Raw genomic sequence first — 9126 nt, 5'->3', positions numbered from 1 at the left:
CACACTAGTACTGAAAAATTGCTGCCTTTCTCATTTTTACCATATCATTATAAAACAAATCATTTGGAATATAAATATTGTGCTTACATTTCAGTGTATAGTATATAGAGCAGTATAAACAAATCATTGTCTGTATGAAATTTTAGTTTGTACTGATCTCACTAGTGCTGTCTATGCAGCCTGTTGTAAAACTAGGTAAATATCTGGATGAGTCGATGTACCCCTTGGAAGGGGTATGCATGTACCCCTGGTTGAGAACCACTGACCTAGAGGCCCCAGCCATGATCCGGGCCCTGTTCAGCTAGGTTCCTATGAATATATAGTGGGAAAAAGTCTAGCAACCATAACACTCCCCAAACTCTGTCCCTTCCAACAGCTTCCTGATATTCCTCAGGTTCACAGCAAACTCACCCTCCAAGATTTTAACTCCCCTACTCTTTGCTCCTCTTTTCTCTACCTCCTCCGCATCCACAACTGGGGACACTCTTTCACTGGTATTGTCTTCTCACCTCCCTCCAGTCCCTTGAATTCTTGTCCACTTAGCACACTCTCACACCCAGGGTCCCAGGAAGCCCATGCAGAGCCACCATAGGAATCACCGAAGTGTAGGACTGGAATGACTCAATAGGTTATCTAACCCAGCCCCCTGCACTCAAGGCAGGATTTAGGCCATGTCTACATTACAGCCTATGTTGGCATAATTTATGTCACTCAGGGGTGTGAATAAACCACCCCCGAGTGACATAAATTACACTGACATAAGCACTCTTGCGCACAGTGCTATGTTGGCAGGAGATCTTCTCCAGCCACCATAGCTTCTGCCGTTCGTGGAAGTGGTTTCTTCATCCTGACGGGAGAGCTCTCCTGTCGGCATAGAGCATCTTCATCCCATGTGGCGCATGTGTAGACATGGCCTAAGTAATAACTAGACCACTCCTGACAGGTGTTTGTCTAACCCAAACTTCATTGCACGGCGACCCCCTTCTGACAACGAAGTTATTACATGACCTTGGGGGTGGGAGGGTGCAGACCAAGCCTCGCCACCCTGGGTGGGGATGGAGCTTGGGTTTCAGCTTCAGCCCTGGGTCCCAGCAAGTCCAATACTGGCCCTGTCCACCCCATTAAAATGGGGTCACGACCCAATTTTGGGTCCTGACTCAGAGAACCCCTGCTCTAACCTGCTCTTAAAAAACTACAATTGCAGAGAATCCACCATCTCCCTAGGCAATTTGTTCCAGTGCTAAACCACCCTGACAGGAAGTACTTTTTCCTAATGTCCAACCTAAACCTCCCTTGCTGCAATTTAAGGCCATTGCTTGCTGTCCTATCCTCAGAGATAAATGAGAACAATTTTTCACCCTCCTCCTTGGAACAACCTTTTACATACTTGAAAACGGTTATCATGTCCCTCCCCTCAGACTTCTCCTCTCCAAACCAAACAACCCCCATTTTTTCGCTCTTTCCTCGTAGGTCACGTTTTCTAGACCTTTAATCGTTTTTGTCGCTCTCCTCTGAACTTTCTCCCTTTGTCCACATCCTTCCAGAAATGTGGTGCCCAGACCTGGATACTCCAACGGAGGCCTTATCAGTGCGGAGTAGAGCGGAAGAATTGCTTCTCCTCTTTTGATGCATGGGAGGGATAGCTCCGTGGTTTGAGCATTGGCCTGCTAAACCCAGAGTTGCCAGTTCAATCCTTGAGGGGGCCATTTAGGGATCTGGGGCAAAAAAAATCGGGGATTGGGCCTGCTTTGAGCAGGGGGGTTGGACTAGATGATCTCCGGAGGTCCCTTCCAACGCTAATATTCTATGATACTGTTGTGTTTGCTTTTCTCTGAAGAAAGCTATTTCCCAGAAAGAAAAGGAGTACTTGTGGCACCTTAGAGACTAACCAATTTATTTGAGCATGAGCTTTCGTGAGCCACAGCTCACTTCATGAGCTGTGGCTCACGAAAGCTCATGCTCAAATAAATTGGTTAGTCTCTAAGGTGCCACAAGTACTCCTTTTCTTTTTGCGAATACAGACTAAAACGGCTGTTCCTCTGAAAAATTTCCCAGAAAGGTTCCTGTGAGCGTAGTGGCTGATTCAGCCCCCTTCCCGTGTCTGAAATCCGCATGGCCCCAGCACCCAGCCACGGTGGAAGGAGCTCTGGAAGGACCCAGTGAGCAGCTTTGGGCGAGAAGGAGCCTCTAGAGGGAGCTGAAGCGGTCTCCCGATTTGCATCTATGGTCGATTCGTTTTCTCCACTCCTTCCTTTCGCATGCAATCGGTTTCCCCCCCCCCTCCCCCGCCACCGCTTTCCTAGGGCGAGGAAGCCGGCGCAGAAGCAGGCAGGGAAGCCGGGGAGGATGAACTAGCGCGCAGCGGCAGCTCCAGCCGCATCGGCCCCGCTCTGAGCGCTGCAAAGCTCCGGTGCAGAGACGGGAGGAGGAATTGGGTGAGGACGAGCCGCGCGGGCGCTTCCTCCCCTCTCCCAGCCCAGCGCCCCGGGGTGCAGCATCCCAGCCGCGAGCGGGACAAAGGGGAAGGGAGGGGTCCAGCGAGCTGGCGGCCGCTGGGGTTGGGACACCGCAGCTCCCGGGATGGGGCAAGGCTCGCGGCGCCTGTTTCCCCGGGGGGGGCACAGGACTAAAGCAGCAGGAATCCAGCCACTGGTGCCTAGGAGCTTGCGTGGCGACGGTGCAGGGCCACGGGGGGGGGGGGGGCACTCAGGCGCAGCCCCGAGGCCAGTGACAGCTCTGGGGGCATCACTGGCAGGTCCTGCTGGTTTGGTTTGGGGGGGGGGGTCTCATGGGCGGGCGGTGGGGAGAAGTGATTAGCCCAGGGGTCTGGAAAATAGGCACGCCAAGCTGGTCCAGTTGCACCGTGGGCGAGTCGCCGCCCGTCTCCGGGCCTCCATTTCCCCACCTATAAAATGGGGCTAATGCCACTTGACGACCTCCCCTGGGGTTGTGAGGGTTAACTAGAAAGGGCTTGGGAATGTACAGTCCTCTGTCACTGGTCAGGACAATTAAGGGCCCTAATCATAGACGTGTAGGACTGGAAGGGCCCTTGAAAAATCATCTAGTCCAGTCCCTTGCATTCATGGCTGGACTGCGTAATAACTAGACCATTCCTGACAGGTGTTTGTCTAACTTGTTGTTTAAAATCTCCAATGGCGGGGATTCCACAACCTCCCAGGGAAATTTATTCCAGTGCTTAACCACCCTGACAGTTTGGAAGTTTTTCCTGATATCCAATCTAAACCTCCTTTGCTGCAATTTAGCCCCATTGCTTCTTGTGCTATCCTCAGAGGTTAACAAAATATGCTTGAATTAGGCATATGAGCAGATGAGTTAATACCATTCAAGTGCTTAATGTTAAATGTGTAAATAAGTATTTGCAGGATCAGGGCCAAAGATTTCACTGTAAGTTGACTGCCAGAAGAGGGGGCGTGGAACCCCTTTGTTAAAATATATTCTCCAGTGTTTTATAGTCATGCCAAAACACGACAACCTACAGCAGTTAATCAGGACAGCCCTGCAGTGTTTTCTTATAAAACAAGTAAATGAAGGTGGATTAAAGGCTTAAATACACCCAAACGATTTTTGAATTTGGATTGGGATGCGTTTCTGGATTAATGCTGCAGAAATCTGCAGTCCCCTGGCTCACCGTGTCTCTGCAGCCGCGGGCACTGTCTTCCCAGGCTGACTTACCAGACATAACCAGTCACGTGTATGGTTTTGAAATTAATGAATCATTTCAGCACCTTCCCAGGTGGCAGTGCGGGGGGGCCCCCAGCTGCACGGGCCAGCAGCACTCTCTGTTTGGCCTGTGCGTGCAGACAGGAAGAGAGCAGAGGGGGCAGATGTGTGGCTTTCTGTCAGAGCAAGTCGTAAAGGGGAATGGGGAAGTTGTTGGGGTGGCTACTTCTCTGGGGTCAGGAGCTATGGAGCCTGGTGACCCTAGTTTGCCAGCCCTGTGGCTGTGAGTTGTGCTTCCTGGAATAATATTAGCAGTAGGAGTATTCATTTGTAATGCAGCATTGCCCCGAGGCCCAAGCTGTTAGGCGCTGTACATACATACACACACTGCAGGCAAGTGTTTAGTTACCATCCTGTCCGCTGTGCATCCAGTGGTGGAATTTGCCCCAAGTTCCTTTGTGTGGGCTAAGGCCTTGCCTAGAACATGTTTCCTTCGGGAGATATGTATGCACTTCCTGAAACAGCATCAGACTGTACAACACACGAATGGCAGTTTTATTGCTCCCACAGAAGAGGGTGAGCCAGCTTCTGCTCAGAGCTACAGCTGCTACTCAGAGTCTCTCTGCCTCTCCTTCCCCTTCTGTGCTTCTGCGGATCCCCCTTTGCCCCATGATATGCAATGTTTTCCCACCTCCCTGCTGGCCTTTCTCCTCGACACAGGGCCAGTGGCTGAATTTCCACATCACCTTTTATTGAGGTGGGTGGGGAAGCCTCTGACAGGATTTGGTCTCAGGGAAAGGTGCTGAGTGGGTTTGGCGGATGGGGAGGCAAGTGAGGGACATGTGCTCCAGGAAGAACAGGAAACTCACCCGAAACCTTTAAGCAAAGTGGAGGAGCGGGAGGGGAAATGCACTCAAGGCAAAGGTCTGTTTTAGTCGGCAATAAAGATAAGCTGCTTTGCCATCTCTGAGGTGCTGCTGCGCCCACGTGTCACTGTGGCTTTAACCCTTCGTGAAAGTGAGGGCTGGGTAAGCTGGGAGGTGATTAATACCTCGGTAGTAGGTGAAGGCTAAACACAGCTCCTAGCAAATCAGAATCCTGGGGATGCTGGCATAGGTGGCGAGTTATATGGGCCCGTGGTGCCCGGGCTTCACCAGTATTCAGGAATGTGGGCCCGTCTCCACCATTGTTTGGACTTATATTTAATCAGAGCCATCCCTTCCATAGGACGGACTGGGGCAACTGCCCCGGACCCTGCGCTTTGGGGGGCCCCAAGCTTCAGGGGCAGCCTGGGAGGTTAACAGGGGGCCTGGGGCCAGCAGCAGCAAGTGACCCGGCCCCAGCCCACCCACCTCCACCCCCATTCCGCCCCTTCCCCCCCACCCCTGCCTCGCCTCTTTCTGGCTTCTGCTCCCCTCCCCCAAGCAACATCGGGAGCCAGCGTGGCGGAGTGGGCTGGGGCCGGGTCACTTGCTGCTGCTGGTGGCAGGCCCCCAGCTAACCCCCCAGGCCGCCCTGGACCCCGCATCCCCCTGAAGCATGGGGCTCCCCAAAGTGCGGGGCCCAAGGGGGGTTGCCCAAATCAGTCCTATGGATGGGACAGCTCTGCTTGGACCCGTTCTGGGCACCACTAAAAATTATACAAACCTGGTGCCCATGGATGCTGGGGGAATCATACTCTCAGCCCTCCCACCCCGTTCCTGGCCTCTTTGGGCCACAAGGTGACTAAAGCCCTTGTTCCTGGGAGCCTAGCGACCTCTTGAAAACGTGGGTGGCAGGTCCTCCTCTACTCTTTCTCAGGGCCATAGGGATTGGTCCCCATTAGATTGGTCCGACTCCAGATTAGCTTGGAAGTGGTCAAACGTGGAAGGAGAGGAGGCTCTTCTGGTGCTTGGCACCCTGGTCAGCCGAAGATCTCGTTCAGATCTTAATCCGTTCCTCTTTGCTGCCATTGGGGAAGATGCGTATTAGCAGCAGTTGGCTGTGGATTGGTGTTTCAAATGGGTGAGAGGCAGGTGGTAGTTCCCGATGAGTTCGAGAAATGTGACTTACACACCCCTGCATGACTTGACTTTAGAGTGGAAGAGAAGGGATTTGTGTAAGAAATGCCATGTGATGGGAAAAGGCCCCAGAAAAAAAAAAAAAAGAAACTGAAATTTTCCCTTCTTAGAAAGGATAAGCAGAAGAGGAACCAGCTTGACAAAAGGGGCTTACTTCCTTGTAGGTTTTGCAAAGGGTAAACATGAAAAATAAGAGCAAACAACTGCGTCATGAACCCAGAAATAGCATCAGCGAGGACAAGCTGAGACTAGGAATCTTTCAGATGCAGAAACCTGCTCTACACTAGAAGAATTCCCCCTTGCCAATGGTGGGTGTTGGCAATGACTACAGCTGGATGGGTACTAAACACAACTGAGCTGCAAGGGTGGACAAGGATGACGAGTGTTCAGGACCGGGCTAGAATCTGTGGTTAAGGCTTGCACCAAGCAAACTGCAGGTGTTACCAGTGGTGGGTCACCCTTCGAATATGGCCAGATCCACCAACCAGCAAGCCCCTACCCTTGCACCTGAACCAGAGTGACTTACAAATAAACAAAGGGGTCCCTTCCAGCTCTGCTTTTCTACGATTCTGTATTTAAAGTTAAACCAATCTGGAGTGAGTGCAGCAGTTGGGTGTCCATTAGGTTCGATTCATTGACTTCAATTGGCCTACATAGATTTGTACCAGCTGATGATCTGGTCCTTTGTTCTTTCCAAGTCCTGTTATTTTTATTACCACCGCATCCCTAGGAGGCTGAGTTGTGGACTAGAACCCCATTCTGCGAAGTGCGGTACGAACACAGAACGAAAAGATGGTTGAGGAATTTCCCCTCAATTTTTGTTCCTGTAGAATATTAAACTTGGTTTTAAGAAGCCCTGGTCATCACACAGGTGCCAAAGTGCTTTATAAACTCCAGGTAAAATTCCACACTCCGATCAAGCTATAGTATTATTATGTATTGAGCATTAATGGTGTGCTTTGTTCAGAGAGGGAGAGCTGGTCTCTGCTACGTGGAGCAGGGAATTTAGAGCAGATCTACATGGGAAGTTATACCAGTGTAAGATACAGTGTGAATTTACACCCCTATAGTTATACTGGCAAAACTCCCCATGGGGACAGTCTGATTCTGGAGTGAGAGTGGCTTTTTCTGATTTAACTTACGTTGCTTTGGAAGCAGCTAAAGCTATTCTGGAAAAAGACACTTAATTACTCTGGAATTAGAGAGTCCACCCGGGGAGTTACCAGTATAACTATAGTGGTGTAATTATACTGGCATAGTTTTACTGCTCAATTTCCCAGGTAGACAAGCCCTTACAGTCTAAGTCTCCCCATAGAATCATTGGACTGGAAGGGACCTCGAAAGGTCTTCTAGTCCAGTCCTCTGTACTCAAGGAAGGATTAAGTATCTGGACCATCACTGACAACCTGCTCTTAAAAACCTCCAATGACAGGGATTCCACAACCTCCCTAGGCAATTTATTCTGGTGCTTAACCACCCTGACAGGTAGGAAGTTTTTCCCATTTTGCAACTGGATCTAAACTGATGGTACAGATCTCAAAACAATGCACAAAGGAGGTCAGTTTCATTATCGCTTTTTACAGATGGGGAAACTCCGGCACAGTTTGGGGACATGACTTGCCCAAGGTGAATCTGTGGCTGAGTGTGGGATAGAACACAAGTCTCCTAGTTCTATGCTTTGTCCAATGTACCCTGCCTCTCTTGTACATTGGGTGTTTCATATATCCTGTGATCTACTGAACCTTTAAACCAGTGAGACTCAGACTGAGGCTCGTGAGCCGCACGTGGCTCTTTAATGCATCTCCTGTGGTATTAAAAGATACACGTGATATTAAAACACCAAGAGAGTTAATGATTGACCAATCAGGAGGCTTTTACTATGTTATTAACCAATTGCAGTTGATGAAATAATAATACTTGGTCGGTCATTTTGCTGTGAGACTATATAAACTATTTCCCCTGTCCCTCTGTTTAAATATGGATCTATAGTACTAGAGTAACGAATGAATTCACACGACGGTGGCTCTTTTGGGTAATGTTGATTGCTAATGTGGCTCTTGAACCACTGATGTCTGAGCGTCACTGCTTTAAACTAAGACCCTTCAGAGGGTGCATGTCTCGGAGTAGCATCCAAGCAGCAACTAATGATGCATGAATCAATGGGAGGACTAGAAGAGGGTGTCCCTCGATACCAGCAGGGTAGAATTGCCGTGACACTCAGTTCTTGCTCAGCAGCAGTCTGCCAAGGGGCAGGCACAAGCTGCACCTTGGCCTGGGGTTTCCACTCACGAAGTCCGTCAGGATGTGTCCCCCATTAGCACTAAGGGCAGGTCTACACTACAGAATTACTTCGGTATCACTACATCACTCAGGGGTGTGAAAAATCCACAGCCCCTGAGCGACGCCGTTATCCCCACCTACGCGGCAGCGAAGACAGTGCGATGTCGGTGGCAGATCGTCTCCTGCCTACACAGCTAGCGCCTCTCACAGAGGTGGATTAACTACACCAACGGCAGAGCTCTCTCCCGTCGGCATAGCGCAGCTTCATTCAAGCTCTACAGCGGCGCAGCTGCATCAGTGCAGCGTTTTAAGTGTAGACCTGCCCTAAGCTAACTCAGTCTGGAGAGGTGAAACAAGTTACCCATTCAGGGAGCAATGTTAACTGAGAGCCACGCAGGAAGTTCTCCTTCCTGCCCTTTTCCAGGAGGGGAAGGAGCGAGGTCTAGACTAGTGGCTCTCAACCTTTCCAGGCGATTGTACCCCTTTCAGGAGTCTGATTTGTCTTGCGTACCCACAAGTTTCACCTCACTTAAAAACGACTTGCTTACAAAATCAGACATAAACACACAAAAGTGTCACAGCACATTAGTACTGAAACATTGCTGACTTTCTCATGTTTACCATATCATTATAAAATAAACCATTTGGAATATAAATATTGTATTTATATTTCAGTGTATAGAGCAGGATAAACAACTCGTTGCCTGTATGAAATTTTCCTTTGTACTGACTTTCTTCGGGCTTTTTATGTAGCCTGTTGTAAAACTAGGCAAATAGCTCGATGAGTTGATGTGCCCCCGGAAGACCTCTGAGTACCTCCAGGGGTACAAGTACCCCTGGTTGGGAACTGCTAGTCTAGACTAGAGCCAGGGAGTCAGGACTGCTGGCTTCTATTCCTCATTCTGCCAGACCCTGTAACCTTGGGCAAATCACTTCCGTCTCTGTGCCTAAGCTTCAACATCTATAAAAGGGGGATAATGATTCTCACGTGCCCTTGTGAAACACTTTGAGCCCTTCACATGAAAAAGCACAATAAAAGCACCGTATAAACCTTTGTAGAACTGGCTGGGGCGTGAGGGAGGTCACTGAGGGTTTTCCTCACTCA

At 49.9% G+C, this 9126-nt stretch overlaps 1 protein-coding gene across 2 annotated transcripts in view; it reads left to right on the top strand.

Moving 5' to 3' along the window:
* Nucleotides 1-2279: 2279 nt before the first annotated feature.
* Nucleotides 2280-9126, top strand: part of BAK1 (BCL2 antagonist/killer 1) — a 37341-nt gene continuing 30494 nt past the window's right edge. For both annotated transcript variants that reach the window (XM_048826771.2, XM_048826770.2), the window contains exon 1: nt 2280-2435. The gene's annotated coding sequence lies outside the window, so the exon portion shown is untranslated. The remainder of the gene's footprint in view (nt 2436-9126) is intronic.

Source organism: Caretta caretta, chromosome 21, assembly GCF_965140235.1.
Source record: "Caretta caretta isolate rCarCar2 chromosome 21, rCarCar1.hap1, whole genome shotgun sequence".
Classification (NCBI taxonomy): domain Eukaryota; kingdom Metazoa; phylum Chordata; order Testudines; family Cheloniidae; genus Caretta; species Caretta caretta.
The sequence above is the reverse complement of the archived record's forward strand: the minus strand, read 5'-3'. Positions and strand labels throughout refer to the sequence as shown.